We start from the raw sequence: 20,000 nt of genomic DNA on the forward strand, positions 1-20,000 counted from the left end.
TTTTCTAATGACCTACATCTCTTATACATCTCAAAACCAGCATTGAAGGAAGTCGGAACAAGAGAAAATAAAAAAGAAAGGCCTACAGCATCTGGTATTCCCAGGTGGTCTCCCATCCATGTACTAACCAGGCCCGGCCCTGCTTAGCTTCCAAAATCAGATGAGATTGGGCTTGTTCAGGGTGGTGTGGCTGTAGGTATTGGCTTCCTAATGACCTACATCTCTTATACATCTCAAAACCAGCATTGAAGGAAGCCGGAACAAGAGAAAATAAAATAAAAGGCCTACAGCACCTGGTATTCCGAGGTGGTCTCCCATCCAAGTACTAACCAGGCCCGGCCCTGCTTAGCTTCCAAGATCAGATGAGATTGGGCTTGTTCAGGGTGGTGTGGCTGTAGGTATTGGTTTCCTAATGACCTACATCTCTTATACATCTCAAAACCAGCATTGAAGGAAGCCGGTACAAGAGAAAATAAAAAAAAATGGCCTACAGCACCTGGTATTCCCAGGTGGTCTCCCATCCAAGTACTAACCAGGCCCGTTACTGCTTAGCTTCCAAGATCAAATGAGATTGGGCTTGTTCAGGGTGGTGTGGCTGTAGGTATTGGTTTTCTAAAGACCTACATGTCTTATACATCTCAAAACCAGCTTCGAAGGAAGCCGGAACAAGAGAAAATAAAAAAAAACTGCCTACAGCACCTGGTATTCCCAGGTGGTCTCCCATCCAAGAACTTACCAGGCCGGGCCCTGCTTAGCTTCCAAGATCAGGCTTGTTCAGGGTGGTGTGGCTGTAGGTAATGGATTCCTAATGACCTACATCTCTTATACATCTCAAAACCAGCATTGAAGGAAGTCGGAACAAGAGAAAATAAAAAAAAATTGCCTACAGCACCTGGTATTCCCAGGTGGTCTCCCATCCAAGTACTAACCAGGCCCGGCCCTTCTTAGCTTCCAAGATCAGATGAGATTGGGCTTGTTCAGGGTGGTGTGGCTGTAGGTATTGGTTTCCTAAAGACCTACATCTCTTATACATCTCAAAACCAGCTTCGAAGGAAGCCGGAACAAGAGAAAATAAAAAAAAAATTGCCTAAAGCACCTGGTATTCCCAGGTGGTCTCCCATCCAACTACTAACCAGGCCTGGCCCTGCTTAGCTTTGAAGATCAGACGAGATTGGGCTTGTTCAGGGTGGTGTGGCTGTAGATATTGATTTCCTAATGACCTACATCTCTTATACATCTCAAAACCAGCATTGAAGGAAGCCGGAACAAGAGAAAATAAAAAAAAATTGCCTACAGCACCTGGTATTCCCAGGTGGTCTCCCATCCAAGTACTAACCAGGCCCAGCCCTGCTTAGCTTCCAAGATCAGACGAGATTGGGCTTGTTCAGGGTGGTGCGGCTGTAGGTATTGTTTTTCTAATGACCTACATCTCTTATACATCTCAAAACCAGCATTGAAGGAAGTCGTAACAAGAGAAAATAAAAAAGAAAGGCCTACAGCATCTGGTATTCCCAGGTGGTCTCCCATCCAAGTACTAACCAGGCACAGCCCTGCTTAGCTTCTAAGATCAGATGAGATTGGGCTTGTTCAGGGGGGTGTGGCTATAGCATTGGTTTCCTAAAGACCTACATCTCTTATACATCTCAAATCCAGCTTCGAAGGAAGCCGGAACAAGAGAAAATAAAAAAATAAGGCCTACAGCACCTGGTATTCCCAGGTGGTCTCCCATCCAAGTACTAACCAGGCCCGGCCCTGCTTAGCTTCCAAGATCAGACGAGATTGGGCTCGTTCAGGGTGGTGTGGATGTATGCGTTGGTTTCCTAATGACCTACATCTCTTATACATCTCAAAACCAGCATTGAAGGAAGCCGGAACAAGAGAAAATAAAAAAAAATGGCCTACAGCACCTGGTATTCCCAGGTGGTCTCCCATCCAAGTACTAACCAGGCCCGGTCCTGCTTAGTTTCCAAGATCAAATGAGATTGGGCTTGTTCAGGGTGGTGTTGCTGTAGGTATTGGTTTCCTAATGACCTACATCTCTTATACATCTCAAATCCAGCTTCGAAGGAAGCCGGACAAGAGAAAATAAAAAAAAAAGGCCTACAGCACCTGGTATTCCCAGATGGTCTCCCATCCAAGTACTAACCAGGCCGGGCCCTGCTTAGCTTCCAAGATCAGATGAGATTGGGCTTGTTCAGGGTGGTGTTGCTGTAGGTATTGGTTTCCTAATGACCTACATCTCTTATACATCTCAAAACCAGCATTGAAGGAAGTCGGAACAAGAGAAAATAAAAAAGAAAGGCCTACAGCATCTGGTATTCCCAGGTCTTCCATCAAAGTACTAACCAGGCCCAGCCCTTCTTAGCTTCCAAGATCAGATGAGATTGGGCTTGTTCAGGGTGGTGTGGCTGTAGGTATTGGTTTCTTACTGACCTACATCTCTTATACATCTTAAAACCAGCATTGTAGGAAGCCGGAACAAGAGAAAATAAAAAAAAAGGCCTACAGCATCTGGTATTCCCAGGTGGTCTCCCATCCGAGTACTAACCAGGCACAGCCCTGCTTAGCTTCCAAGATCAGATGAGATTGGGCTTGTTCAGGGGGGTGTGGCTATAGCAATGGTTTCCTAAAGACCTACATCTCTTATACATCTCAAATCCAGCTTCGAAGGAAGCCGGAACAAGAGAAAATAAAAAAATAAGGCCTACAGCACCTGGTATTCCCAGGTGGTCTCATATCCAAGTACTAACCAGGCCCGGCCCTGCATAGCTTCCAAGATCAGACGAGATTGGGCTCGTTCAGGGTGGTGTGGATGTATGTATTGGTTTGCTAATGACCTACATCTCTTATACATCTCAAAACCAGCATTGAAGGAAGCCGGAACAAGAGAAAATAAAAAAAAAAAGGCCTACAGCACCTGGTATTCCCAGATGGTCTCCCATCCAAGTACTAATCAGGCCTGGCCCTGCTTAGCTTCCAAGATCAGATGAGATTGGGCTTGTTCAGGGTGGTGTGGCTGTATGTATTGTTTTCCTAATGACCTACATCTCTTATACATCTCAAAACCAGCATTGAAGGAAGCCGGAACAAGAGAAAATAAAAAAAAAAAGGCCTACAGCACCTGGTATTCATAGGTGGTCTCCCATCCAAGTACTAACCAGGCCCGACCCTACTTAGCATCCAAGATCAGATGAGATTGGGCTTGTTCAGGATGGTGTGGCTATAGTATTGGTTTCCTAATGACCTACATCTCTTATACATCTCAAAACCAGCTTTGCAGGAAGCCGGAACAAGAGAAAATAAAAAAAACAATCATACAGCATCTGGTATTCCCAGTTGGTCTCCTATCCAAGTACTAACCAGGCCCGGCCCTGCTTAGCTTTCAAGATCAGGTGAGATTAGGCTTATTCAGGGTGGTGTGTCTGTAGGTATTGGCTTCCTAATGACCTTCATCTCTTATACATCTCAAAACCAGCATTGAAGGAAGCCGGACAAGAGAAAATAAAAAAAAAATGGCCTACAGCACCTGGTATTCCCAGTTGGTCTCCCATCCAAGTACTAACCATGCCTGGTCCTGCTTAGCTTCCAAGATCAGCTGAGATTGGGCTTGTTCAGGGTGGTGTGGCTGTAGGTTTTGGTTTTCTAATGACCTACATGTCCTATACATCTCAAAACCAGCTTCGAAGGAAGCCGGAACAAGAGAAAATAAAAAAAACTGCCTACAGCACCTGGTATTCCCAGGTGGTCTACCATCCAAGTACTAACCAGGCCCCGCCCTGCTTAGCTTCCAAGATCAGATGAGATTGGGCTTGTTCAGGGTGGTGTGGCTGTAGGTGTTGGTTTCCTCATGACCTACATCTCTTATACATCTCAAAACCAGCATTGAAGGAAGTCGGAACAAGAGAAAAAAAAAAGAATTGCCTACAGCACCTGGTATTCCAGGTGGTCTCCCATCCAAGTACTAACCAGGCCCGGCCCTGCTTAGCTTCCAAGATCAGATGAGATTGGGCTTGTTCAGGGGGGTGTGACTGTAGGTATTGTATTTCTAATGACCTACATCTCTTATACATCTCAAAACCAGCATTGAAGGAAGACGGAACAAGAGAAAAAAAAAAAAAAAGGCCTACAGCACCTGGTATTCCCAGGTGGTCTCCCATCCAAGTATTAACCAGGCCCAGCCCTTCTTAGCTTCCAAGATCAGATGAGATTGGGCTTGTTCAGGGTGGTGTGGCTGTAGGTATGGTTTCCTACTGACCTACATCTCTTATACATCTGAAAACCAGCATTGAAGGAAGCCGGAACAAAAAAAAATAAAATAAAAGGCCTACAGCACCTGGTATTCCCAGGTGGTCTCCCATCCAAGTACTAACCAGGCTCGGCCCTGTTTAGTTTCCAAGATCAGATGAGATTGGGCTTGTTCAGGGGGGTGTGGCTGTAGGTATTGGTTTCCTAATGACCTACATCTCTTATACATCTCAAAACCAGCATTGAAGGAAGCCGGAACAATAGAAAATAAAAAAAAATGGCCTACAGCACCTGGTATTCTCAGGTGGTCTCCCATCCAAGTACTAACCAGGCCCGGTCCTGCTTAGCTTCCAAGATCAAATGAGATTGGGCTTGTTCAGGGTGGTGTGGCTGTAGGTATTGATTTTCTAAAGACCTACATTTCTTATACATCTCAAAACCAGCTTCGAAGGAAGCCGGAACAAGAGAAAATAAAAAAAAACTGCCTACAGCACCTGGTATTTCCAGGTGGTCTCCCATCCAAGTACTAACCAGGCCGGGCCCTGCTTAGCTTCCAAGATCAGATAAGATTAGGCTTGTTCAGGGTGGTGTGGCTGTAGCTATTGGTTTCCTAATGACCTACATCTCTTATACATCTCAAAACCAGCATTGAAGGAAGTCGGAACAAGAGAAAATAAAAAAAAATTGCCTACAGCACCTGGTATTCCCAGGTGGTCTCCCATCCAAGTACTAACCAGGCCCGGCCCTTCTTAGCTTCCAAGATCAGATGAGATTGGGCTTGTTCAGGGTGGTGTGGCTGTAGGTATTGGTTTCCTAAAGACCTACATCTCTTATACATCTCAAAACCAGCTTCGAAGGAAGCCGGAACAAGAGAAAATAAAAAAAAAATTGCCTAAAGCACCTGGTATTCCCAGGTGGTCTCCCATCCAACTACTAACCAGGCCTGGCCCTGCTTAGCTTTGAAGATCAGACGAGATTGGGCTTGTTCAGGGTGGTGTGGCTGTAGATATTGATTTCCTAATGACCTACATCTCTTATACATCTCAAAACCAGCATTGAAGGAAGTCGGAACAAGAGAAAATAAAAAAAAATTGCCTACAGCACCTGGTATTCCCAGGTGGTCTCCCATCCAAGTACTAACCAGGCCCAGCCCTGCTTAGCTTCCAAGATCAGACGAGATTGGGCTTGTTCAGGGTGGTGTGGCTGTAGGTATTGTATTTTCTAATGACCTACATCTCTTATACATCTCAAAACCAGCATTGAAGGAAGTCGGAACAAGAGAAAATAAAAAAGAAAGGCCTACAGCATCTGGTATTCCCAGGTGGTCTCCCATCAAAGTACTAACCAGGCCCAGCCCTTCTTAGCTTCCAAGATCAGATGAGATTGGGCTTGTTCAGGGTGGTGTGTCTGTAGGTATTAGTTTCTTACTGACCTACATCTCTTATACATCTTAAAACCAGCATTGTAGGAAGCCGGAACAAGAGAAAATAAAAAAAAAGGCCTACAGCACCTCGTATTCCCAGGTGGTCTCCCATCCGAGTACTAACCAGGCCCGGCCCTGCTTAGCTTCCAAGATCAGATGAGATTGGGCTTGTTCAGGGGGGTGTGGCTATAGCATTGGTTTCCTAAAGACCTACATCTCTTATACATCTCAAATCCAGCTTCGAAGGAAGCCGGAACAAGAGAAAATAAAAAAATAAGGCCTACAGCACCTGGTATTCCCAGGTGGTCTCCCATCCAAGTACTAACCAGGCCCAGCCCTGCTTAGCTTCCAAGATCAGACGAGATTGGGCTTGTTCAGGGTGGTGTGGCTGTATGTATTGGTTTCTTAATGACCTACATCTCTTATACATCTCAAAACCAGCATTGAAGGAAGCCGGAACAAGAGAAAATAAAAAGAAAAGGCCTACAGCACCTGGTATTCCCAGGTGGTCTCCCATCCAAGTACTAACCAGGCCTGGTCCAGCTTAGCTTCCAAGATCAAATGAGATTGGGCTTGTTCAGGGTGGTGTGGCTGTAGGTATTGGTTTTCTAAAGACCTACAGGTCTTATACATCTCAAAACCAGCTTTGAAGGAAGCCGGAACAAGAGAAAATAAAAAAAACTGCCTACAGCAACTGGTATTCCCAGGTGGTCTCCCATCCAATTACTAGCCAGGCCGGGCCCTGCTTAGCTTCCAAGATCAGACGAGATCGGGCTTGTTCATGGTGGTGTGGCTGTAGGTATTGGTTTCCTAATGACCTACATCTCTTATACATCTCAAATCCAGCTTCGAAGGAAGCCGGAACAAGAGAAAATAAAAAAAAAAGGCCTACAGCACCTGGTATTCCCAGATGGTCTCCCATCCAAGTACTAACCAGGTCTGGCCCTGCTTAGCTTCCAAGATCAGACGAGATTGGGCTTGTTCAGGGTGGTGTGGCTGTATGTATTGTTTACCTAATGACCTACATCTCTTATACATCTCAAAACCAGCATTGAAGTAAGCCGGAACAAGAGAAAATAAAAAAAAAAAGCCTACAGCACCTGGTATTCATAGGTGTTCTCCCATCCAAGTACTAACCAGGCCTGACCCTACTTAGCATCCAAGATCAGATGAGATTGGGCTTGTTCAGGGTGGTGTGGTTATAGTATTGGTTTCCTAATGACCTACATCTCTTATACATCTCAAAACCAGCTTTGCAGGAAGCCGGAACAAGAGAAAATAAAAAGAAATGGCCTACAGCACCTGGTATTTCCAGGTGGTCTCCCATCCAAGTACTAACCAGTCCCGGCCCTGCTTAGCTTTCAAGATCAGACGAGATTAGGCTTATTCAGGGTGGTGTGTCTGTAGGTATTGGCTTCCTAATGACCTACATCTCTTATACATCTCAAAACCAGCATTGAAGGAAGCCGGAACAAGAGAAAATAAAAAAAAATGGCCTACAGCACCTGGTATTCCCAGGTGGTCTCCCATCCAAGTACTAACCAGGCCCGGTCCTGCTTAGCTTCCAAGATCAGATGAGATTGGGCTTGTTCAGGGTGGTGTGGCTGTAGGTATTAGTTTCTTACTGACCTACATCTCTTATACATCTTAAAACCAGCATTGTAGGAAGCCGGAACAAGAGAAAATAAAAAAAAAGGCCTACAGCACCTCGTATTCCCAGGTGGTCTCCCATCCGAGTACTAACCAGGCCCGGCCCTGCTTAGCTTCCAAGATCAGATGAGATTGGGCTTGTTCAGGGGGGTGTGGCTATAGCATTGGTTTCCTAAAGACCTACATCTCTTATACATCTCAAATCCAGCTTCGAAGGAAGCCGGAACAAGAGAAAATAAAAAAATAAGGCCTACAGCACCTGGTATTCCCAGATGGTCTCCCATCCAAGTACTAACCAGGTCTGGCCCTGCTTAGCTTCCAAGATCAGACGAGATTGGGCTTGTTCAGGGTGGTGTGGCTGTATGTATTGTTTACCTAATGACCTACATCTCTTATACATCTCAAAACCAGCATTGAAGTAAGCCGGAACAAGAGAAAATAAAAAAAAAAAGCCTACAGCACCTGGTATTCATAGGTGGTCTCCCATCCAAGTACTAACCAGGCCTGACCCTACTTAGCATCCAAGATCAGATGAGATTGGGCTTGTTCAGGGTGGTGTGGTTATAGTATTGGTTTCCTAATGACCTACATCTCTTATACATCTCAAAACCAGCTTTGCAGGAAGCCGGAACAAGAGAAAATAAAAAGAAATGGCCTACAGCACCTGGTATTTCCAGGTGGTCTCCCATCCAAGTACTAACCAGTCCTGGCCCTGCTTAGCTTTCAAGATCAGACGAGATTAGGCTTATTCAGGGTGGTGTGTCTGTAGGTATTGGCTTCCTAATGACCTACATCTCTTATACATCTCAAAACCAGCATTGAAGGAAGCCGGAACAAGAGAAAATAAAAAAAAATGGCCTACAGCACCTGGTATTCCCAGGTGGTCTCCCATCCAAGTACTAACCAGGCCCGGTCCTGCTTAGCTTCCAAGATCAGATGAGATTGGGCTTGTTCAGGGTGGTGTGGCTGTAGGTATTAGTTTCTTACTGACCTACATCTCTTATACATCTTAAAACCAGCATTGTAGGAAGCCGGAACAAGAGAAAATAAAAAAAAAGGCCTACAGCACCTCGTATTCCCAGGTGGTCTCCCATCCGAGTACTAACCAGGCCCGGCCCTGCTTAGCTTCCAAGATCAGATGAGATTGGGCTTGTTCAGGGGGGTGTGGCTATAGCATTGGTTTCCTAAAGACCTACATCTCTTATACATCTCAAATCCAGCTTCGAAGGAAGCCGGAACAAGAGAAAATAAAAAAATAAGGCCTACAGCACCTGGTATTCCCAGGTGGTCTCCCATCCAAGTACTAATCAGGCCCGGCCCTGCTTAGCTTCCAAGATCAGACGAGATTGGGCTTGTTCAGGGTGGTGTGGCTGTATGTATTGGTTTCTTAATGACCTACATCTCTTATACATCTCAAAACCAGCATTGAAAGAAGCCGGAACAAGAGAAAATAAAAAAAAAAAGGCCTACAGCACCTGGTATTCCCAGGTGGTCTCCCATCCAAGTACTAACCAGGCCTGGTCCAGCTTAGCTTCCAAGATCAAATGAGATTGGGCTTGTTCATGGTGGTGTGGCTGCAGGTATTGGTTTCCTAATGACCTACATCTCTTATGCATCTCAAATCCAGCTTTGAAGGAAGCCGGAACAAGAGAAAATAAAAAAAAAGGCCTACAGCACCTGGTATTCCCAGGTGGTCTCCCATCCAAGTACTAACCAGGTCTGGCCCTGCTTAGCTTCCAAGATCAGACGAGATTGGGCTTGTTCAGGGTGGTGTGGCTGTATGTATTGTTTTCCTAATGACCTACATCTCTTATACATCTCAAAACCAGCATTGAAGTAAGCCGGAACAAGAGAAAATAAAAAAAAAAAGCCTACAGCACCTGGTATTCATAGGTGGTCTCCCATCCAAGTACTAACCAGTCCCGACCCTACTTCGCATCCAAGATCAGATGAGATTGGGCTTTCTCAGGGTGGTGTGGTTATAGTATTGGTTTTCTAATGACCTACATCTCTTATACATCTCAAAACCAGCTTTGCAGGAAGCCGGAACAAGAGAAAATAAAAAAAAATGGCCTACAGCACCTGGTATTCCCAGGTGGTCTCCCATCCAAGTACTAACCAGTGCCGGCCCTGCTTAGCTTTCAAGATTAGACGAGATTAGGCTTATTCAGGGTGGTGTGTCTGTAGGTATTGGCTTCCTAATGACCTACATCTCTTATACATCTCAAAACCAGCATTGAAGGAAGCCGGAACAAGAGAAAATAAAAAAAAATGGCCTACAGCACCTGGTATTCCCAGGTGGTCTCCCATCCAAGTACTAACCAGGCCCGGTCTTGCTTAGCTTCCAAGATCAGATGAGATTGGGCTTGTTCAGGGTGGTGTGGCTGTAGGTATTGGTTTTCTAATGACCTACATGTCTTATACATCTCAAAACCAGCTTCGAAAGAAGCCGGAACAAGAGAAAATAAAAAAAACTGCCTACAGCACCTGGTATTCCCAGGTGGTCTACCATCCAAGTACTAACCAGGCCCGGCCCTGCTTAGCTTCCAAGATCAGATGAGATTGGGCTTGTTCAGGGTGGTGTGGCTGTAGGTGTTGGTATCCTCATGACCTACATATCTTATATATCTCAAAACCAGCATTGAAGGAAGTCGGAACAAGAGAAAATAAAAAAGAATTGCCTACAGCACCTGATATTCCCAGGTGGTCTCCCATCCAAGTACTAACCAGGCCTGGCCCTGCTTTGCTTCCGCGATCAGATGAGATTGGGCTTGCTCAGGGTGGTGTGACTGTAGGTATTGTTTTTCTAATGACCTACATCTCTTATACATCTCAAAACCAGCATTGAAGGAAGACGGAACAAGAGAAAATAAAAAAAAAAAGGCCTACAGCACCTGGTATTCCCAGGTGGTCTCCCATCCAAGTACTAACCAGGCCCGGTCCTCCTTAGCTTCCAAGATCAAATGAGATTGGGCTTGTTCAGGGTGGTGTGCCTGTAGGTATTGGTTTTCTAAAGACCTACATGTCTTATACATCTCAAAACCAGCTTCGAAGGAAGTCGGAACAAGAGAAAATAAAAAAAAATTGCCTACAGCACCTGGTATTTCCAGGTGGTCTCCCATCCAAGTACTAACCAGGCCCGGCCCTTCTTAGCTTCCAAGATCAGATGAGATTGGGCTTGTTCAGGGTGGTGTGGCTGTATGTATTGTTTTCCTAATGACCTACATCTCTTATACATCTCAAAACCAGCATTGAAGGAAGCCGGAACAAGAGAAAAAAAAAAAAAAAGGCCTACAGCACCTGGTATTCATAGGTGGTCTCCCATCCAAGTACTAACCAGGCCCGACCCTACTTAGCATCCAAGATCAGATGAGATTGGGCTTGTTCAGGGTGGTGTGGTTATAGTATTGGTTTCCTAATGACCTACATCTCTTATACATCTCAAAACCAGCTTTGCAGGAAGCCGGAACAAGAGAAAATAAAAAAAACAATCATACAGCATCTGGTATTCCCAGTTGGTCTCCTATGCAAGTACTAACCAGGCCTGGCCCTGTTTAGCTTTCAAGATCAGACGAGATTAGGTTTATTCAGGGTGGTGTGTCTGTAGGTATTGGCTTTCTAATGACCTACATCTCTTATACATCTCAAAACCAGCATTGAAGGAAGCCGGACCAAGAGAAAATAAAAAAAAAATGGCCTAAAGCACCCGGTATTCCCAGGTGGTCTCCCATCCAAGTACTAACCAGGCCTGGTCCTGCTTAGCTTCCAAGATCAGATGAGATTGGGCTTGTTCACGGTGGTGTGGCTGTAGCTATTGGTTTTCTAATGACCTACATGTCTTATACATCTCAAAACCAGCTTCGAAGGAAGCCGGAACAAGAGAAAATTAAAAAAACTGCCTACAGCACCTGGTATTCCCAGGTGGTCTACCATCCAAGTACTAACCAGGCCCGGCCCTGCTTAGCTTCCAAGATCAGATGAGATTGGGCTTGTTCAGGGTGGTGTGGCTGTAGGTGTTGGTTTCCTCATGACCTACATATCTTATACATCTCAAAACCAGCATTGAAGGAAGTCGGAACAAGAGAAAATAAAAAAGAATTGCCTACAGCACCTGGTATTCCCAGGTGGTCTCCCATCCAAGTACTAACCAGGCCTGGCCCTGCTTAGCTTCCAAGATCTGATGAGATTGGGCTTGTTCAGGGTGGTGTGGCTGTAGGTGTTGGTTTCCTCATGACCTACATCTCTTATACATCTCAAAACCAGCATTGAAGGAAGTCGGAACAAGAGAAAATAAAAAAGAATTGCCTACAGCACCTGGTATTCCCAGGTGGTCTCCCATCCAAGTACTAACCAGGCCCGGCCCTGCTTAGCTTCCAAGATCAGATGAGATTGGGCTTGTTCAGGGTGGTGTGACTGTAGGTATTGTTTTTCTAATGACCTACATCTCTTATACATCTCAAAACCAGCATTGAAGGAAGACGGAGCAAGAGAAAAAAAAAAAAAAAGGCCTACAGCACCTGGTATTCCCAGGTGGTCTCCCATCCAAGTATTAACCAGGCCCAGCCCTTCTTAGCTTCCAAGATCAGATGAGATTGGGCTTGTTCAGGGTGGTGTGGCTGTAGGTATGGTTTCATACTGACCTACATCTCTTATACATCTGAAAACCAGCATTGAAGGAAGCCGGAACAAGAGAAAATAAAAAAGAAAGGCCTACAGCATCTGGTATTCCCAGGTGGTCTCCCATCCAAGTACTAACCAGGCCTGGTCCTGCTTAGCTTCCAAGATCAGATGAGATTGGGCTTGTTCAGGGTGGTTTGGCTGTAGGCATTGTTTTTCTAATGACCTACATCTCTTATACATCTCAAAACCAGCATTGAAGGAAGTCGGAACAAGAGAAAATAAAAAAGAAAGGCCTACAGCATCTGGTATTCCCAGGTGGTCTCCCATCAAAGTACTAACCAGGCCCAGCCCTTCTTAGCTTCCAAGATCAGATGAGAATGGGCTTGTTCAGGGTGGTGTGGCTGTAGGTATGGTTTCATACTGACCTACATGTCTTATACATCTGAAAACCAGCATTGAAGGAAGCCGGAACAAGAGAAAATAAAAAAGAAAGGCCTACAGCATCTGGTATTCCCAGGTGGTCTCCCATCCAAGTACTAACCAGGCCCGGTCCTGCTTAGCTTCCAAGATCAGATGAGATTGGGCTTGTTCAGGGTGGTGTGGCTGTAGGTATTGGTTTCCTAATGACCTACATCTCTTATGCATCTCAAATCCAGCTTTGAAGGAAGCCGGAACAAGAGAAAATAAAAAAAAAGGCCTACAGCACCTGGTATTCCCAGATGGTCTCCCATCCAAGTACTAACCAGGTCTGGCCCTGCTTAGCTTCCAAGATCAGACGAGATTGGGCTTGTTCAGGGTGGTGTGGCTGTATGTATTGTTTTCCTAATGACCTACATCTCTTATACATCTCAAAACCAGCATTGAAGTAAGCCGGAACAAGAGAAAATAAAAAAAAAAAGCCTACAGCACCTGGTATTCATAGGTGGTCTCCCATCCAAGTACTAACCAGGCCTGACCCTACTTAGCATCCAAGATCAGATGAGATTGGGCTTTCTCAGGGTGGTGTGGTTATAGTATTGGTTTCCTAATGACCTACATCTCTTATACATCTCAAAACCAGCTTTGCAGGAAGCCGGAACAAGAGAAAATAAAAAAAAATGGCCTACAGCACCTGTTATTCCCAGGTGGTCTCCCATCCAAGTACTAACCAGTGCCGGCCCTGCTTAGCTTTCAAGATCAGACGAGATTAGGCTTATTCAGGGTGGTGTGACTGTAGGTATTGTTTTTCTAATGACCTACATCTCTTATACATCTCAAAACAAGCATTGAAGGAAGACGGAACAAGAGAAAATAAAAAAAAAAAGGCCTACAGCACCTGGTATTCCCAGGTGGTCTCCCATCCAAGTACTAACCAGGCCCGGTCCTCCTTAGCTTCCAAGATCAAATGAGATTGGGCTTGTTCAGGGTGGTGTGCCTGTAGGTATTGGTTTTCTAAAGACCTACATGTCTTATACATCTCAAAACCAGCTTCGAAGGAAGTCGGAACAAGAGAAAATAAAAAAAAATTGCCTACAGCACCTGGTATTTCCAGGTGGTCTCCCATCCAAGTACTAACCAGGCCCGGCCCTTCTTAGCTTCCAAGATCAGATGAGATTGGGCTTGTTCAGGGTGGTGTGGCTGTATGTATTGTTTTCCTAATGACCTACATCTCTTATACATCTCAAAACCAGCATTGAAGGAAGCCGGAACAAGAGAAAAAAAAAAAAAAAAGGCCTACAGCACCTGGTATTCATAGGTGGTCTCCCATCCAAGTACTAACCAGGCCCGACCCTACTTAGCATCCAAGATCAGATGAGATTGGGCTTGTTCAGGGTGGTGTGGTTATAGTATTGGTTTCCTAATGACCTACATCTCTTATACATCTCAAAACCAGCTTTGCAGGAAGCCGGAACAAGAGAAAATAAAAAAAACAATCATACAGCATCTGGTATTCCCAGTTGGTCTCCTATGCAATTACTAACCAGGCCTGGCCCTGTTTAGCTTTCAAGATCAGACGAGATTAGGTTTATTCAGGGTGGTGTGTCTGTAGGTATTGGCTTTCTAATGACCTACATCTCTTATACATCTCAAAACCAGCATTGAAGGAAGCCGGACCAAGAGAAAATAAAAAAAAAATGGCCTAAAGCACCCGGTATTCCCAGGTGGTCTCCCATCCAAGTACTAACCAGGCCCGGTCCTGCTTAGCTTCCAAGATCAGAGGAGATTGGGCTTGTTCAGGGTGGTGTGGCTGTAGCTATTGGTTTTCTAATGACCTACATGTCTTATACATCTCAAAACCAGCTTCGAAGGAAGCCGGAACAAGAGAAAATTAAAAAAACTGCCTACAGCACCTGGTATTCCCAGGTGGTCTACCATCCAAGTACTAACCAGGCCCGGCCCTGCTTAGCTTCCAAGATCAGATGAGATTGGGCTTGTTCAGGGTGGTGTGGCTGTAGGTGTTGGTTTCCTCATGACCTACATATCTTATACATCTCAAAACCAGCATTGAAGGAAGTCGGAACAAGAGAAAATAAAAAAGAATTGCCTACAGCACCTGGTATTCCCAGGTGGTCTCCCATCCAAGTACTAACCAGGCCTGGCCCTGCTTAGCTTCCAAGATCTGATGAGATTGGGCTTGTTCAGGGTGGTGTGGCTGTAGGTGTTGGTTTCCTCATGACCTACATCTCTTATACATCTCAAAACCAGCATTGAAGGAAGTCGGAACAAGAGAAAATAAAAAAGAATTGCCTAAAGCACCTGGTATTCCCAGGTGGTCTCCCATCCAAGTACTAACCAGGCCCGGCCCTGCTTAGCTTCCAAGATCAGATGAGATTGGGCTTGTTCAGGGTGGTGTGACTGTAGGTATTGTTTTTCTAATGACCTACATCTCTTATACATCTCAAAACCAGCATTGAAGGAAGACGGAACAAGAGAAAAAAAAAAAAAAAAGGCCTACAGCACCTGGTATTCCCAGGTGGTCTCCCATCCAAGTATTAACCAGGCCCAGCCCTTCTTAGCTTCCAAGATCAGATGAGATTGGGCTTGTTCAGGGTGGTGTGGCTGTAGGTATGGTTTCATACTGACCTACATCTCTTATACATCTGAAAACCAGCATTGAAGGAAGCCGGAACAAGAGAAAATAAAAAAGAAAGGCCTACAGCATCTGGTATTCCCAGGTGGTCTCCCATCCAAGTACTAACCAGGCCTGGTCCTGCTTAGCTTCCAAGATCAGATGAGATTGGGCTTGTTCAGGGTGGTGTGGCTGTAGGTATTGTTTTTCTAATGACCTACATCTCTTATACATCTCAAAACCAGCATTGAAGGAAGTCGGAACAAGAGAAAATAAAAAAGAAAGGCCTACAGCATCTGGTATTCCCAGGTGGTCTCCCATCAAAGTACTAACCAGGCCCAGCCCTTCTTAGCTTCCAAGATCAGATGAGAATGGGCTTGTTCAGGGTGGTGTGGCTGTAGGTATGGTTTCATACTGACCTACATCTCTTATACATCTGAAAACCAGCATTGAAGGAACCCGGAACAAGAGAAAATAAAAAAGAAAGGCCTACAGCATCTGGTATTCGCAGGTGGTCTCCCATCCAAGTACTAACCAGGCCCGGTCCTGCTTAGCTTCCAAGATCAGATGAGATTGGGCTTGTTCAGGGTGGTGTGGCTGTAGGTATTGCTTTTCTAATGACCTACATCTCTTATACATCTCAAAACCAGCATTGAAGGAAGTCGGAACAAGAGAAAATAAAAAAGAAAGGCCTACAGCATCTGGTATTCCCAGGTGGTCTCCCATCAAAGTACTAACCAGGCCCAGCCCTTCTTAGCTTCCAAGATCAGATGAGATTGGGCTTGTTCAGGGTGGTGTGGCTGTAGGTATTAGTTTCTTACTGACCTACATCTCTTATACATCTTAAAACCAGCATTGTAGGAAGCCGGAACAAGAGAAAATAAAAAAAAAGCCTACAGCACCTCGTATTCCCAGGTGGTCTCCCATCCGAGTACTAACCAGGCCCAGCCCTGCTTAGCTTCCAAGATCAGATGAGATTGGGCTTGTTCAGGGGGGTGTGGCTGTATGTATTGGTTTCTTAATGACCTACATCTCTTATACATCTCAAAACCAGCTTCGAAGGAAGCCGGAACAAGAGAAAATAAAAAAAAAATTGCCTAAAGCACCTGGTATTCCCAGGTGGTCTCCCATCCAACTACTAACCAGGCCTGGCCCTGCTTAGCTTTCAAGATCAGACGAGATTGGGCTTGTTCAGGGTGGTGTGGCTGTAGATATTGATTTCCTAATGACCTACATCTCTTATACATCTCAAAACCAGCATTGAAGGAAGCCGGAACAAGAAAAAATAAAATAAAAGGCCTACAGCACCTGGTATTCCCAGGTGGTCTCCCATCCAAGTACTAACCAGGCCTGGCCCTGCTTAGCTTCCAAGATCAGATGAGATTGGGCTTGTTCAGGGTGGTGTGGCTGTAGGTATTGGTTTCCTAATGACCTACATCTCTTATACATCTCAAAACCAGCATTGAAGGAAGCCGGAACAAGAGAAAATAAAAAAAAATGGCCTACAGCACCTGGTATTCCCAGGTGGTCTCCCATCCAAGTACTAACCAGGCCCGGTCCTGCTTAGCTTCCAAGATCAAATGAGATTGGGCTTGCTCAGGGTGGTGTGGCTGTAGGTATTGGTTTTCTAAAGACCTACATGTCTTATACATCTCAAAACCAGCTTCGAAGGAAGCCGGAACAAGAGAAAATAAAAAAAAACTGCCTACCACACCTGGTATTCCCAGGTGGTCTCCCATCCAAGTACTAACCAGGCTGGGCCCTGCTTAGCTTCCAAGATCAGATGAGATTGGGCTTGTTCAGGGTGGTGTGGCTGTGTGTATTTTTTTCCTAATGACCTACATCTCTTATACATCTCAAAACCAGCATTGAAGGAAGTCGGAACAAGAGAAAATAAAAATAAATTGCCTACAGCACCTGGTATTCCCAGGTGGTCTCCCATCCAAGTACTAACCAGGCCCGGCCCTTCTTAGCTTCCAAGATCAGATGAGATTGGGCTTGTTCAGGGTGGTGTGGCTGTAGGCATTGGTTTCCTAATGACCTACATCTCTTATACATCTCAAAACCAGCATTGAAGGAAGTCGGAACAAGAGAAAATAAAAAAAAAATTGCCTACAGCACCTGGTATTCCCAGGTGGTCTCCCATTCAAGTACTAACCAGGCCCGGCCCTTCTTAGCTTCCAAGATCAGATGAGATTGGGCTTGTTCAGGGTGGTGTGGCTGTAGGTATTGGTTTCCTAAAGACCTACATCTCTTATACATCTCAAAACCAGCTTCGAAGGAAGCCGGAACAAGAGAAAATAAAAAAAAAATTGCCTAAAGCACCTGGTATTCCCAGGTGGTCTCCCATCCAAACTACTAACCAGGCCTGGCCCTGCTTAGCTTTCAAGATCAGACGAGATTGGGCTTGTTCAGGGTGGTGTGGCTGTAGATATTGATTTCCTAATGACCTACATCTCTTATACATCTCAAAACCAGCATTGAAGGAAGCCGGAACAAGAAAAAATAAAATAAAAGGCCTACAGCACCTGGTATTCCCAGGTGGTCTCCCATCCAAGTACTAACCAGGCCCGGCCCTGCTTAGCTTCCAAGACCAGATGAGATTGGGCTTGTTCAGGGTGGTGTGGCTGTAGGTATTGGTTTCCTAATGACCTACATCTCTTATACATCTCAAAACCAGCATTGAAGGAAGCCGGAACAAGAGAAAATAAAAAAAAATGGCCTACAGCACCTGGTATTCCCAGGTGGTCTCCCATCCAAGTACTAACCAGGCCCGGTCCTGCTTAGCTTCCAAGATCAAATGAGATTGGGCTTGTTCAGGGTGGTGTGGCTGTAGGTATTGGTTTTCTAAAGACCTACATGTCTTATACATCTCAAAACCAGCTTCGAAGGAAGCCGGAACAAGAGAAAATAAAAAAAAACTGCCTACAGCACCTGGTATTCCCAGGTGGTCTCCCATCCAAATACTAACCAGGCCAGGCCCTGCTTAGCTTCCAAGATCAGACGAGATTGGGCTTGTTCAGGGTGGTGTGGCTGTGGGTATTGGTTTCCTAATGACCTACATCTCTTATACATCTCAAAACCAGCATTGAAGGAAGTCGGAACAAGAGAAAATAAAAATAAATTGCCTACAGCACCTGGTATTCCCAGGTGGTCTCCCATCCAAGTACTAACCAGGCCCAGCCCTTCTTAGCTTCCAAGATCAGATGAGATTGGGCTTGTTCATGGTGGTGTGGCTGTAGGTATTGGTTTCCTAAAGACCTACATCTCTTATACATCTCAAAACCAGCTTCGAAGGAAGTCGGAACAAGAGAAAATAAAAAAAAATTGCCTACAGCACCTGGTATTCCCAGGTGGTCTCCCACCCAAGTACTAACCAGGCCCAGCTCTGCTTAGCTTCCAAGATCAGATGAGATTGGGCTTGTTCAGGGTGGTGTGGCTGTAGGTATTGTTTTCTTACTGACCTACATCTCTTATACATCTTAAAACCAGCATTGTAGGAAGCCGGAACAAGAGAAAATAAAAAAAAAGGCCTACAGCACCTGGTATTCCCAGGTGGTCTCCCATCCGAGTACTAACCAGGCCTGGCCCTGCTTAGCTTCCAAGATCAGATGAGATTGGGCTTGTTCAGGGGGGTGTGGCTATAGCATTGATTTCTTAAAGACCTACATCTCTTATACATCTCAAATCCAGCTTCGAAGGAAGCCGGAACAAGAGAAAATAAAAAAATATGGCCTACAGCATCTGGTATTCCCAGTTGGTCTCCTATCCAAGTACTAACCACGCCCGGCCCTGCTTAGCTTTCAAGATCAGACGAGATTAGGCTTATTCAGGGTGGTGTGTCTGTAGGTATTGGCTTCCTAATGACCTACATCTCTTATACATCTCAAAACCAGCATTGAAGGAAGCCGGAACAAGAGAAAATAAAAAAAAATGGCCTACAGCACCTGGTATTCCCAGGTGGTCTCCCATCCAAGTACTAATCAGGCCCGGTCTTGCTTAGCTTCCAAGATCAGATGAGATTGGGCTTGTTCAGGGTGGTGTGGCTGTAGGTTTTGGTTTTCTAATGACCTACATGTCTTATACATCTCAAAACCAGCTTCGAAGGAAGCCGGAACAAGAGAAAATAAAAAAAACTGCCTACAGCACCTGGTATTCCCAGGTGGTCTACCATCCAAGTACTAACCAGGCCCGGCCCTGCTTAGCTTCCAAGATCAGATGAGATTGGGCTTGTTCAGGGTGGTGTGACTGTAGGTATTGTTTTTCTAATGACCTACATCTCTTATACATCTCAAAACCAGCATTGAAGGAAGACGGAACAAGAGAAAAAAAAAAAAAAAAGGCCTACAGCACCTGGTATTCCCAGGTGGTCTCCCATCCAAGTATTAACCAGGCCCAGCCCTTCTTAGCTTCCAAGATCAGATGAGATTGGGCTTGTTCAGGGTGGTGTGGCTGTAGGTATGGTTTCATACTGACCTACATCTCTTATACATCTGAAAACCAGCATTGAAGGAAGCCGGAACAAGAGAAAATAAAAAAGAAAGGCCTACAGCATCTGGTATTCCCAGGTGGTCTCCCATCCAAGTACTAACCAGGCCTGGTCCTGCTTAGCTTCCAAGATCAGATGAGATTGGGCTTGTTCAGGGTGGTGTGGCTGTAGGTATTGTTTTTCTAATGACCTACATCTCTTATACATCTCAAAACCAGCATTGAAGGAAGTCGGAACAAGAGAAAATAAAAAAGAAAGGCCTACAGCATCTGGTATTCCCAGGTGGTCTCCCATCAAAGTACTAACCAGGCCCAGCCCTTCTTAGCTTCCAAGATCAGATGAGAATGGGCTTGTTCAGGGTGGTGTGGCTGTAGGTATGGTTTCATACTGACCTACATCTCTTATACATCTGAAAACCAGCATTGAAGGAACCCGGAACAAGAGAAAATAAAAAAGAAAGGCCTACAGCATCTGGTATTCGCAGGTGGTCTCCCATCCAAGTACTAACCAGGCCCGGTCCTGCT

The 20,000-nt window shown here is 45.2% G+C and overlaps 34 non-coding genes and 62 pseudogenes across 34 annotated transcripts; all 96 read right to left on the reverse strand.

Moving 5' to 3' along the window:
* Nucleotides 1-79: 79 nt before the first annotated feature.
* LOC142129352 (5S ribosomal RNA) lies at nucleotides 80-198 on the reverse strand (annotated as a pseudogene).
* Nucleotides 199-281: 83 nt separating this feature from the next.
* On the reverse strand, nucleotides 282-400 carry LOC142129385 (5S ribosomal RNA). Its single transcript, XR_012685849.1, has one exon. It is a non-coding gene; the product is annotated as a 5S ribosomal RNA (ribosomal RNA).
* Nucleotides 401-484: 84 nt separating this feature from the next.
* LOC142129292 (5S ribosomal RNA) lies at nucleotides 485-603 on the reverse strand (annotated as a pseudogene).
* A 277-nt stretch (nucleotides 604-880) lies between these two features.
* Nucleotides 881-999, reverse strand: LOC142129146 (5S ribosomal RNA). Its single transcript, XR_012685748.1, has one exon. It is a non-coding gene; the product is annotated as a 5S ribosomal RNA (ribosomal RNA).
* An 85-nt stretch (nucleotides 1,000-1,084) lies between these two features.
* On the reverse strand, nucleotides 1,085-1,203 carry LOC142129562 (5S ribosomal RNA; annotated as a pseudogene).
* An 84-nt stretch (nucleotides 1,204-1,287) lies between these two features.
* LOC142129101 (5S ribosomal RNA) lies at nucleotides 1,288-1,406 on the reverse strand. Its single transcript, XR_012685707.1, has one exon. It is a non-coding gene; the product is annotated as a 5S ribosomal RNA (ribosomal RNA).
* Nucleotides 1,407-1,490: 84 nt separating this feature from the next.
* LOC142129504 (5S ribosomal RNA) lies at nucleotides 1,491-1,609 on the reverse strand (annotated as a pseudogene).
* An 83-nt stretch (nucleotides 1,610-1,692) lies between these two features.
* Nucleotides 1,693-1,811, reverse strand: LOC142129145 (5S ribosomal RNA). The gene has a single exon (XR_012685747.1). It is a non-coding gene; the product is annotated as a 5S ribosomal RNA (ribosomal RNA).
* An 84-nt stretch (nucleotides 1,812-1,895) lies between these two features.
* On the reverse strand, nucleotides 1,896-2,014 carry LOC142129236 (5S ribosomal RNA). Its single transcript, XR_012685831.1, has one exon. It is a non-coding gene; the product is annotated as a 5S ribosomal RNA (ribosomal RNA).
* An 83-nt stretch (nucleotides 2,015-2,097) lies between these two features.
* LOC142129281 (5S ribosomal RNA) lies at nucleotides 2,098-2,216 on the reverse strand (annotated as a pseudogene).
* Nucleotides 2,217-2,300: 84 nt separating this feature from the next.
* LOC142129517 (5S ribosomal RNA) lies at nucleotides 2,301-2,416 on the reverse strand (annotated as a pseudogene).
* An 83-nt stretch (nucleotides 2,417-2,499) lies between these two features.
* On the reverse strand, nucleotides 2,500-2,618 carry LOC142129455 (5S ribosomal RNA; annotated as a pseudogene).
* Nucleotides 2,619-2,701: 83 nt separating this feature from the next.
* LOC142129544 (5S ribosomal RNA) lies at nucleotides 2,702-2,820 on the reverse strand (annotated as a pseudogene).
* An 85-nt stretch (nucleotides 2,821-2,905) lies between these two features.
* LOC142129283 (5S ribosomal RNA) lies at nucleotides 2,906-3,024 on the reverse strand (annotated as a pseudogene).
* Nucleotides 3,025-3,109: 85 nt separating this feature from the next.
* Nucleotides 3,110-3,228, reverse strand: LOC142129444 (5S ribosomal RNA; annotated as a pseudogene).
* An 83-nt stretch (nucleotides 3,229-3,311) lies between these two features.
* On the reverse strand, nucleotides 3,312-3,430 carry LOC142129601 (5S ribosomal RNA; annotated as a pseudogene).
* Nucleotides 3,431-3,514: 84 nt separating this feature from the next.
* LOC142129498 (5S ribosomal RNA) lies at nucleotides 3,515-3,633 on the reverse strand (annotated as a pseudogene).
* Nucleotides 3,634-3,716: 83 nt separating this feature from the next.
* On the reverse strand, nucleotides 3,717-3,835 carry LOC142129117 (5S ribosomal RNA). Its single transcript, XR_012685722.1, has one exon. It is a non-coding gene; the product is annotated as a 5S ribosomal RNA (ribosomal RNA).
* Nucleotides 3,836-3,918: 83 nt separating this feature from the next.
* On the reverse strand, nucleotides 3,919-4,036 carry LOC142129343 (5S ribosomal RNA; annotated as a pseudogene).
* Nucleotides 4,037-4,120: 84 nt separating this feature from the next.
* LOC142129185 (5S ribosomal RNA) lies at nucleotides 4,121-4,239 on the reverse strand. Its single transcript, XR_012685785.1, has one exon. It is a non-coding gene; the product is annotated as a 5S ribosomal RNA (ribosomal RNA).
* An 82-nt stretch (nucleotides 4,240-4,321) lies between these two features.
* Nucleotides 4,322-4,440, reverse strand: LOC142129261 (5S ribosomal RNA; annotated as a pseudogene).
* An 84-nt stretch (nucleotides 4,441-4,524) lies between these two features.
* Nucleotides 4,525-4,643, reverse strand: LOC142129159 (5S ribosomal RNA). The gene has a single exon (XR_012685760.1). It is a non-coding gene; the product is annotated as a 5S ribosomal RNA (ribosomal RNA).
* An 84-nt stretch (nucleotides 4,644-4,727) lies between these two features.
* On the reverse strand, nucleotides 4,728-4,846 carry LOC142129523 (5S ribosomal RNA; annotated as a pseudogene).
* Nucleotides 4,847-4,930: 84 nt separating this feature from the next.
* Nucleotides 4,931-5,049, reverse strand: LOC142129147 (5S ribosomal RNA). The gene has a single exon (XR_012685749.1). It is a non-coding gene; the product is annotated as a 5S ribosomal RNA (ribosomal RNA).
* An 85-nt stretch (nucleotides 5,050-5,134) lies between these two features.
* On the reverse strand, nucleotides 5,135-5,253 carry LOC142129563 (5S ribosomal RNA; annotated as a pseudogene).
* An 84-nt stretch (nucleotides 5,254-5,337) lies between these two features.
* On the reverse strand, nucleotides 5,338-5,456 carry LOC142129164 (5S ribosomal RNA). The gene has a single exon (XR_012685766.1). It is a non-coding gene; the product is annotated as a 5S ribosomal RNA (ribosomal RNA).
* Nucleotides 5,457-5,541: 85 nt separating this feature from the next.
* Nucleotides 5,542-5,660, reverse strand: LOC142129391 (5S ribosomal RNA; annotated as a pseudogene).
* Nucleotides 5,661-5,743: 83 nt separating this feature from the next.
* Nucleotides 5,744-5,862, reverse strand: LOC142129354 (5S ribosomal RNA; annotated as a pseudogene).
* Nucleotides 5,863-5,945: 83 nt separating this feature from the next.
* On the reverse strand, nucleotides 5,946-6,064 carry LOC142129397 (5S ribosomal RNA). Its single transcript, XR_012685850.1, has one exon. It is a non-coding gene; the product is annotated as a 5S ribosomal RNA (ribosomal RNA).
* Nucleotides 6,065-6,148: 84 nt separating this feature from the next.
* On the reverse strand, nucleotides 6,149-6,267 carry LOC142129361 (5S ribosomal RNA; annotated as a pseudogene).
* An 83-nt stretch (nucleotides 6,268-6,350) lies between these two features.
* On the reverse strand, nucleotides 6,351-6,469 carry LOC142129560 (5S ribosomal RNA; annotated as a pseudogene).
* Nucleotides 6,470-6,553: 84 nt separating this feature from the next.
* Nucleotides 6,554-6,672, reverse strand: LOC142129357 (5S ribosomal RNA; annotated as a pseudogene).
* Nucleotides 6,673-6,756: 84 nt separating this feature from the next.
* Nucleotides 6,757-6,875, reverse strand: LOC142129599 (5S ribosomal RNA; annotated as a pseudogene).
* An 83-nt stretch (nucleotides 6,876-6,958) lies between these two features.
* LOC142129510 (5S ribosomal RNA) lies at nucleotides 6,959-7,077 on the reverse strand (annotated as a pseudogene).
* An 84-nt stretch (nucleotides 7,078-7,161) lies between these two features.
* On the reverse strand, nucleotides 7,162-7,280 carry LOC142129458 (5S ribosomal RNA). Its single transcript, XR_012685856.1, has one exon. It is a non-coding gene; the product is annotated as a 5S ribosomal RNA (ribosomal RNA).
* An 83-nt stretch (nucleotides 7,281-7,363) lies between these two features.
* On the reverse strand, nucleotides 7,364-7,482 carry LOC142129355 (5S ribosomal RNA; annotated as a pseudogene).
* An 83-nt stretch (nucleotides 7,483-7,565) lies between these two features.
* Nucleotides 7,566-7,684, reverse strand: LOC142129358 (5S ribosomal RNA; annotated as a pseudogene).
* An 84-nt stretch (nucleotides 7,685-7,768) lies between these two features.
* On the reverse strand, nucleotides 7,769-7,887 carry LOC142129535 (5S ribosomal RNA; annotated as a pseudogene).
* Nucleotides 7,888-7,970: 83 nt separating this feature from the next.
* On the reverse strand, nucleotides 7,971-8,089 carry LOC142129561 (5S ribosomal RNA; annotated as a pseudogene).
* Nucleotides 8,090-8,173: 84 nt separating this feature from the next.
* On the reverse strand, nucleotides 8,174-8,292 carry LOC142129471 (5S ribosomal RNA). Its single transcript, XR_012685858.1, has one exon. It is a non-coding gene; the product is annotated as a 5S ribosomal RNA (ribosomal RNA).
* Nucleotides 8,293-8,375: 83 nt separating this feature from the next.
* LOC142129356 (5S ribosomal RNA) lies at nucleotides 8,376-8,494 on the reverse strand (annotated as a pseudogene).
* An 83-nt stretch (nucleotides 8,495-8,577) lies between these two features.
* LOC142129143 (5S ribosomal RNA) lies at nucleotides 8,578-8,696 on the reverse strand. Its single transcript, XR_012685746.1, has one exon. It is a non-coding gene; the product is annotated as a 5S ribosomal RNA (ribosomal RNA).
* Nucleotides 8,697-8,781: 85 nt separating this feature from the next.
* LOC142129463 (5S ribosomal RNA) lies at nucleotides 8,782-8,900 on the reverse strand (annotated as a pseudogene).
* An 83-nt stretch (nucleotides 8,901-8,983) lies between these two features.
* LOC142129326 (5S ribosomal RNA) lies at nucleotides 8,984-9,102 on the reverse strand (annotated as a pseudogene).
* Nucleotides 9,103-9,186: 84 nt separating this feature from the next.
* Nucleotides 9,187-9,305, reverse strand: LOC142129586 (5S ribosomal RNA; annotated as a pseudogene).
* Nucleotides 9,306-9,388: 83 nt separating this feature from the next.
* LOC142129575 (5S ribosomal RNA) lies at nucleotides 9,389-9,507 on the reverse strand (annotated as a pseudogene).
* Nucleotides 9,508-9,591: 84 nt separating this feature from the next.
* LOC142129214 (5S ribosomal RNA) lies at nucleotides 9,592-9,710 on the reverse strand. The gene has a single exon (XR_012685811.1). It is a non-coding gene; the product is annotated as a 5S ribosomal RNA (ribosomal RNA).
* Nucleotides 9,711-9,793: 83 nt separating this feature from the next.
* LOC142129558 (5S ribosomal RNA) lies at nucleotides 9,794-9,912 on the reverse strand. Its single transcript, XR_012685866.1, has one exon. It is a non-coding gene; the product is annotated as a 5S ribosomal RNA (ribosomal RNA).
* Nucleotides 9,913-9,996: 84 nt separating this feature from the next.
* Nucleotides 9,997-10,115, reverse strand: LOC142129521 (5S ribosomal RNA; annotated as a pseudogene).
* Nucleotides 10,116-10,200: 85 nt separating this feature from the next.
* Nucleotides 10,201-10,319, reverse strand: LOC142129413 (5S ribosomal RNA; annotated as a pseudogene).
* Nucleotides 10,320-10,403: 84 nt separating this feature from the next.
* On the reverse strand, nucleotides 10,404-10,522 carry LOC142129374 (5S ribosomal RNA; annotated as a pseudogene).
* Nucleotides 10,523-10,606: 84 nt separating this feature from the next.
* On the reverse strand, nucleotides 10,607-10,725 carry LOC142129460 (5S ribosomal RNA; annotated as a pseudogene).
* Nucleotides 10,726-11,012: 287 nt separating this feature from the next.
* LOC142129534 (5S ribosomal RNA) lies at nucleotides 11,013-11,131 on the reverse strand (annotated as a pseudogene).
* An 83-nt stretch (nucleotides 11,132-11,214) lies between these two features.
* Nucleotides 11,215-11,333, reverse strand: LOC142129570 (5S ribosomal RNA). Its single transcript, XR_012685867.1, has one exon. It is a non-coding gene; the product is annotated as a 5S ribosomal RNA (ribosomal RNA).
* An 84-nt stretch (nucleotides 11,334-11,417) lies between these two features.
* On the reverse strand, nucleotides 11,418-11,536 carry LOC142129139 (5S ribosomal RNA). The gene has a single exon (XR_012685742.1). It is a non-coding gene; the product is annotated as a 5S ribosomal RNA (ribosomal RNA).
* Nucleotides 11,537-11,620: 84 nt separating this feature from the next.
* Nucleotides 11,621-11,739, reverse strand: LOC142129262 (5S ribosomal RNA). Its single transcript, XR_012685837.1, has one exon. It is a non-coding gene; the product is annotated as a 5S ribosomal RNA (ribosomal RNA).
* Nucleotides 11,740-11,823: 84 nt separating this feature from the next.
* On the reverse strand, nucleotides 11,824-11,942 carry LOC142129186 (5S ribosomal RNA). The gene has a single exon (XR_012685786.1). It is a non-coding gene; the product is annotated as a 5S ribosomal RNA (ribosomal RNA).
* Nucleotides 11,943-12,025: 83 nt separating this feature from the next.
* LOC142129310 (5S ribosomal RNA) lies at nucleotides 12,026-12,144 on the reverse strand (annotated as a pseudogene).
* Nucleotides 12,145-12,228: 84 nt separating this feature from the next.
* On the reverse strand, nucleotides 12,229-12,347 carry LOC142129400 (5S ribosomal RNA; annotated as a pseudogene).
* An 83-nt stretch (nucleotides 12,348-12,430) lies between these two features.
* LOC142129260 (5S ribosomal RNA) lies at nucleotides 12,431-12,549 on the reverse strand (annotated as a pseudogene).
* An 83-nt stretch (nucleotides 12,550-12,632) lies between these two features.
* On the reverse strand, nucleotides 12,633-12,751 carry LOC142129359 (5S ribosomal RNA; annotated as a pseudogene).
* Nucleotides 12,752-12,835: 84 nt separating this feature from the next.
* On the reverse strand, nucleotides 12,836-12,954 carry LOC142129547 (5S ribosomal RNA; annotated as a pseudogene).
* Nucleotides 12,955-13,037: 83 nt separating this feature from the next.
* Nucleotides 13,038-13,156, reverse strand: LOC142129502 (5S ribosomal RNA; annotated as a pseudogene).
* Nucleotides 13,157-13,241: 85 nt separating this feature from the next.
* On the reverse strand, nucleotides 13,242-13,360 carry LOC142129414 (5S ribosomal RNA; annotated as a pseudogene).
* An 84-nt stretch (nucleotides 13,361-13,444) lies between these two features.
* LOC142129375 (5S ribosomal RNA) lies at nucleotides 13,445-13,563 on the reverse strand (annotated as a pseudogene).
* An 85-nt stretch (nucleotides 13,564-13,648) lies between these two features.
* On the reverse strand, nucleotides 13,649-13,767 carry LOC142129461 (5S ribosomal RNA; annotated as a pseudogene).
* A 287-nt stretch (nucleotides 13,768-14,054) lies between these two features.
* LOC142129459 (5S ribosomal RNA) lies at nucleotides 14,055-14,173 on the reverse strand (annotated as a pseudogene).
* An 83-nt stretch (nucleotides 14,174-14,256) lies between these two features.
* On the reverse strand, nucleotides 14,257-14,375 carry LOC142129582 (5S ribosomal RNA). The gene has a single exon (XR_012685868.1). It is a non-coding gene; the product is annotated as a 5S ribosomal RNA (ribosomal RNA).
* Nucleotides 14,376-14,459: 84 nt separating this feature from the next.
* Nucleotides 14,460-14,578, reverse strand: LOC142129141 (5S ribosomal RNA). Its single transcript, XR_012685744.1, has one exon. It is a non-coding gene; the product is annotated as a 5S ribosomal RNA (ribosomal RNA).
* An 84-nt stretch (nucleotides 14,579-14,662) lies between these two features.
* On the reverse strand, nucleotides 14,663-14,781 carry LOC142129218 (5S ribosomal RNA). The gene has a single exon (XR_012685815.1). It is a non-coding gene; the product is annotated as a 5S ribosomal RNA (ribosomal RNA).
* An 85-nt stretch (nucleotides 14,782-14,866) lies between these two features.
* Nucleotides 14,867-14,985, reverse strand: LOC142129187 (5S ribosomal RNA). Its single transcript, XR_012685787.1, has one exon. It is a non-coding gene; the product is annotated as a 5S ribosomal RNA (ribosomal RNA).
* An 83-nt stretch (nucleotides 14,986-15,068) lies between these two features.
* Nucleotides 15,069-15,187, reverse strand: LOC142129389 (5S ribosomal RNA; annotated as a pseudogene).
* Nucleotides 15,188-15,271: 84 nt separating this feature from the next.
* LOC142129401 (5S ribosomal RNA) lies at nucleotides 15,272-15,390 on the reverse strand (annotated as a pseudogene).
* An 83-nt stretch (nucleotides 15,391-15,473) lies between these two features.
* Nucleotides 15,474-15,592, reverse strand: LOC142129334 (5S ribosomal RNA; annotated as a pseudogene).
* Nucleotides 15,593-15,676: 84 nt separating this feature from the next.
* Nucleotides 15,677-15,795, reverse strand: LOC142129264 (5S ribosomal RNA; annotated as a pseudogene).
* An 82-nt stretch (nucleotides 15,796-15,877) lies between these two features.
* Nucleotides 15,878-15,996, reverse strand: LOC142129302 (5S ribosomal RNA; annotated as a pseudogene).
* Nucleotides 15,997-16,081: 85 nt separating this feature from the next.
* LOC142129492 (5S ribosomal RNA) lies at nucleotides 16,082-16,200 on the reverse strand (annotated as a pseudogene).
* Nucleotides 16,201-16,283: 83 nt separating this feature from the next.
* LOC142129613 (5S ribosomal RNA) lies at nucleotides 16,284-16,402 on the reverse strand. Its single transcript, XR_012685873.1, has one exon. It is a non-coding gene; the product is annotated as a 5S ribosomal RNA (ribosomal RNA).
* Nucleotides 16,403-16,486: 84 nt separating this feature from the next.
* On the reverse strand, nucleotides 16,487-16,605 carry LOC142129200 (5S ribosomal RNA). The gene has a single exon (XR_012685798.1). It is a non-coding gene; the product is annotated as a 5S ribosomal RNA (ribosomal RNA).
* Nucleotides 16,606-16,689: 84 nt separating this feature from the next.
* LOC142129571 (5S ribosomal RNA) lies at nucleotides 16,690-16,808 on the reverse strand (annotated as a pseudogene).
* Nucleotides 16,809-16,892: 84 nt separating this feature from the next.
* Nucleotides 16,893-17,011, reverse strand: LOC142129299 (5S ribosomal RNA). Its single transcript, XR_012685841.1, has one exon. It is a non-coding gene; the product is annotated as a 5S ribosomal RNA (ribosomal RNA).
* Nucleotides 17,012-17,096: 85 nt separating this feature from the next.
* Nucleotides 17,097-17,215, reverse strand: LOC142129203 (5S ribosomal RNA). Its single transcript, XR_012685801.1, has one exon. It is a non-coding gene; the product is annotated as a 5S ribosomal RNA (ribosomal RNA).
* An 85-nt stretch (nucleotides 17,216-17,300) lies between these two features.
* On the reverse strand, nucleotides 17,301-17,420 carry LOC142129579 (5S ribosomal RNA; annotated as a pseudogene).
* Nucleotides 17,421-17,503: 83 nt separating this feature from the next.
* Nucleotides 17,504-17,622, reverse strand: LOC142129323 (5S ribosomal RNA). Its single transcript, XR_012685843.1, has one exon. It is a non-coding gene; the product is annotated as a 5S ribosomal RNA (ribosomal RNA).
* An 84-nt stretch (nucleotides 17,623-17,706) lies between these two features.
* On the reverse strand, nucleotides 17,707-17,825 carry LOC142129118 (5S ribosomal RNA). The gene has a single exon (XR_012685723.1). It is a non-coding gene; the product is annotated as a 5S ribosomal RNA (ribosomal RNA).
* Nucleotides 17,826-17,909: 84 nt separating this feature from the next.
* LOC142129418 (5S ribosomal RNA) lies at nucleotides 17,910-18,028 on the reverse strand (annotated as a pseudogene).
* An 84-nt stretch (nucleotides 18,029-18,112) lies between these two features.
* LOC142129234 (5S ribosomal RNA) lies at nucleotides 18,113-18,231 on the reverse strand. Its single transcript, XR_012685829.1, has one exon. It is a non-coding gene; the product is annotated as a 5S ribosomal RNA (ribosomal RNA).
* An 84-nt stretch (nucleotides 18,232-18,315) lies between these two features.
* On the reverse strand, nucleotides 18,316-18,434 carry LOC142129114 (5S ribosomal RNA). Its single transcript, XR_012685719.1, has one exon. It is a non-coding gene; the product is annotated as a 5S ribosomal RNA (ribosomal RNA).
* Nucleotides 18,435-18,517: 83 nt separating this feature from the next.
* LOC142129346 (5S ribosomal RNA) lies at nucleotides 18,518-18,636 on the reverse strand (annotated as a pseudogene).
* Nucleotides 18,637-18,719: 83 nt separating this feature from the next.
* On the reverse strand, nucleotides 18,720-18,838 carry LOC142129585 (5S ribosomal RNA; annotated as a pseudogene).
* An 84-nt stretch (nucleotides 18,839-18,922) lies between these two features.
* LOC142129241 (5S ribosomal RNA) lies at nucleotides 18,923-19,041 on the reverse strand (annotated as a pseudogene).
* An 83-nt stretch (nucleotides 19,042-19,124) lies between these two features.
* On the reverse strand, nucleotides 19,125-19,243 carry LOC142129137 (5S ribosomal RNA). The gene has a single exon (XR_012685740.1). It is a non-coding gene; the product is annotated as a 5S ribosomal RNA (ribosomal RNA).
* Nucleotides 19,244-19,328: 85 nt separating this feature from the next.
* LOC142129190 (5S ribosomal RNA) lies at nucleotides 19,329-19,447 on the reverse strand. The gene has a single exon (XR_012685789.1). It is a non-coding gene; the product is annotated as a 5S ribosomal RNA (ribosomal RNA).
* Nucleotides 19,448-19,530: 83 nt separating this feature from the next.
* On the reverse strand, nucleotides 19,531-19,649 carry LOC142129390 (5S ribosomal RNA; annotated as a pseudogene).
* Nucleotides 19,650-19,733: 84 nt separating this feature from the next.
* LOC142129402 (5S ribosomal RNA) lies at nucleotides 19,734-19,852 on the reverse strand (annotated as a pseudogene).
* An 83-nt stretch (nucleotides 19,853-19,935) lies between these two features.
* LOC142129336 (5S ribosomal RNA) overlaps nucleotides 19,936-20,000 on the reverse strand; it is a 119-nt pseudogene continuing 54 nt past the window's right edge.

Source organism: Mixophyes fleayi, unplaced genomic scaffold (genome assembly GCF_038048845.1).
Source record: "Mixophyes fleayi isolate aMixFle1 unplaced genomic scaffold, aMixFle1.hap1 Scaffold_313, whole genome shotgun sequence".
NCBI lineage: Eukaryota > Metazoa > Chordata > Amphibia > Anura > Limnodynastidae > Mixophyes > Mixophyes fleayi.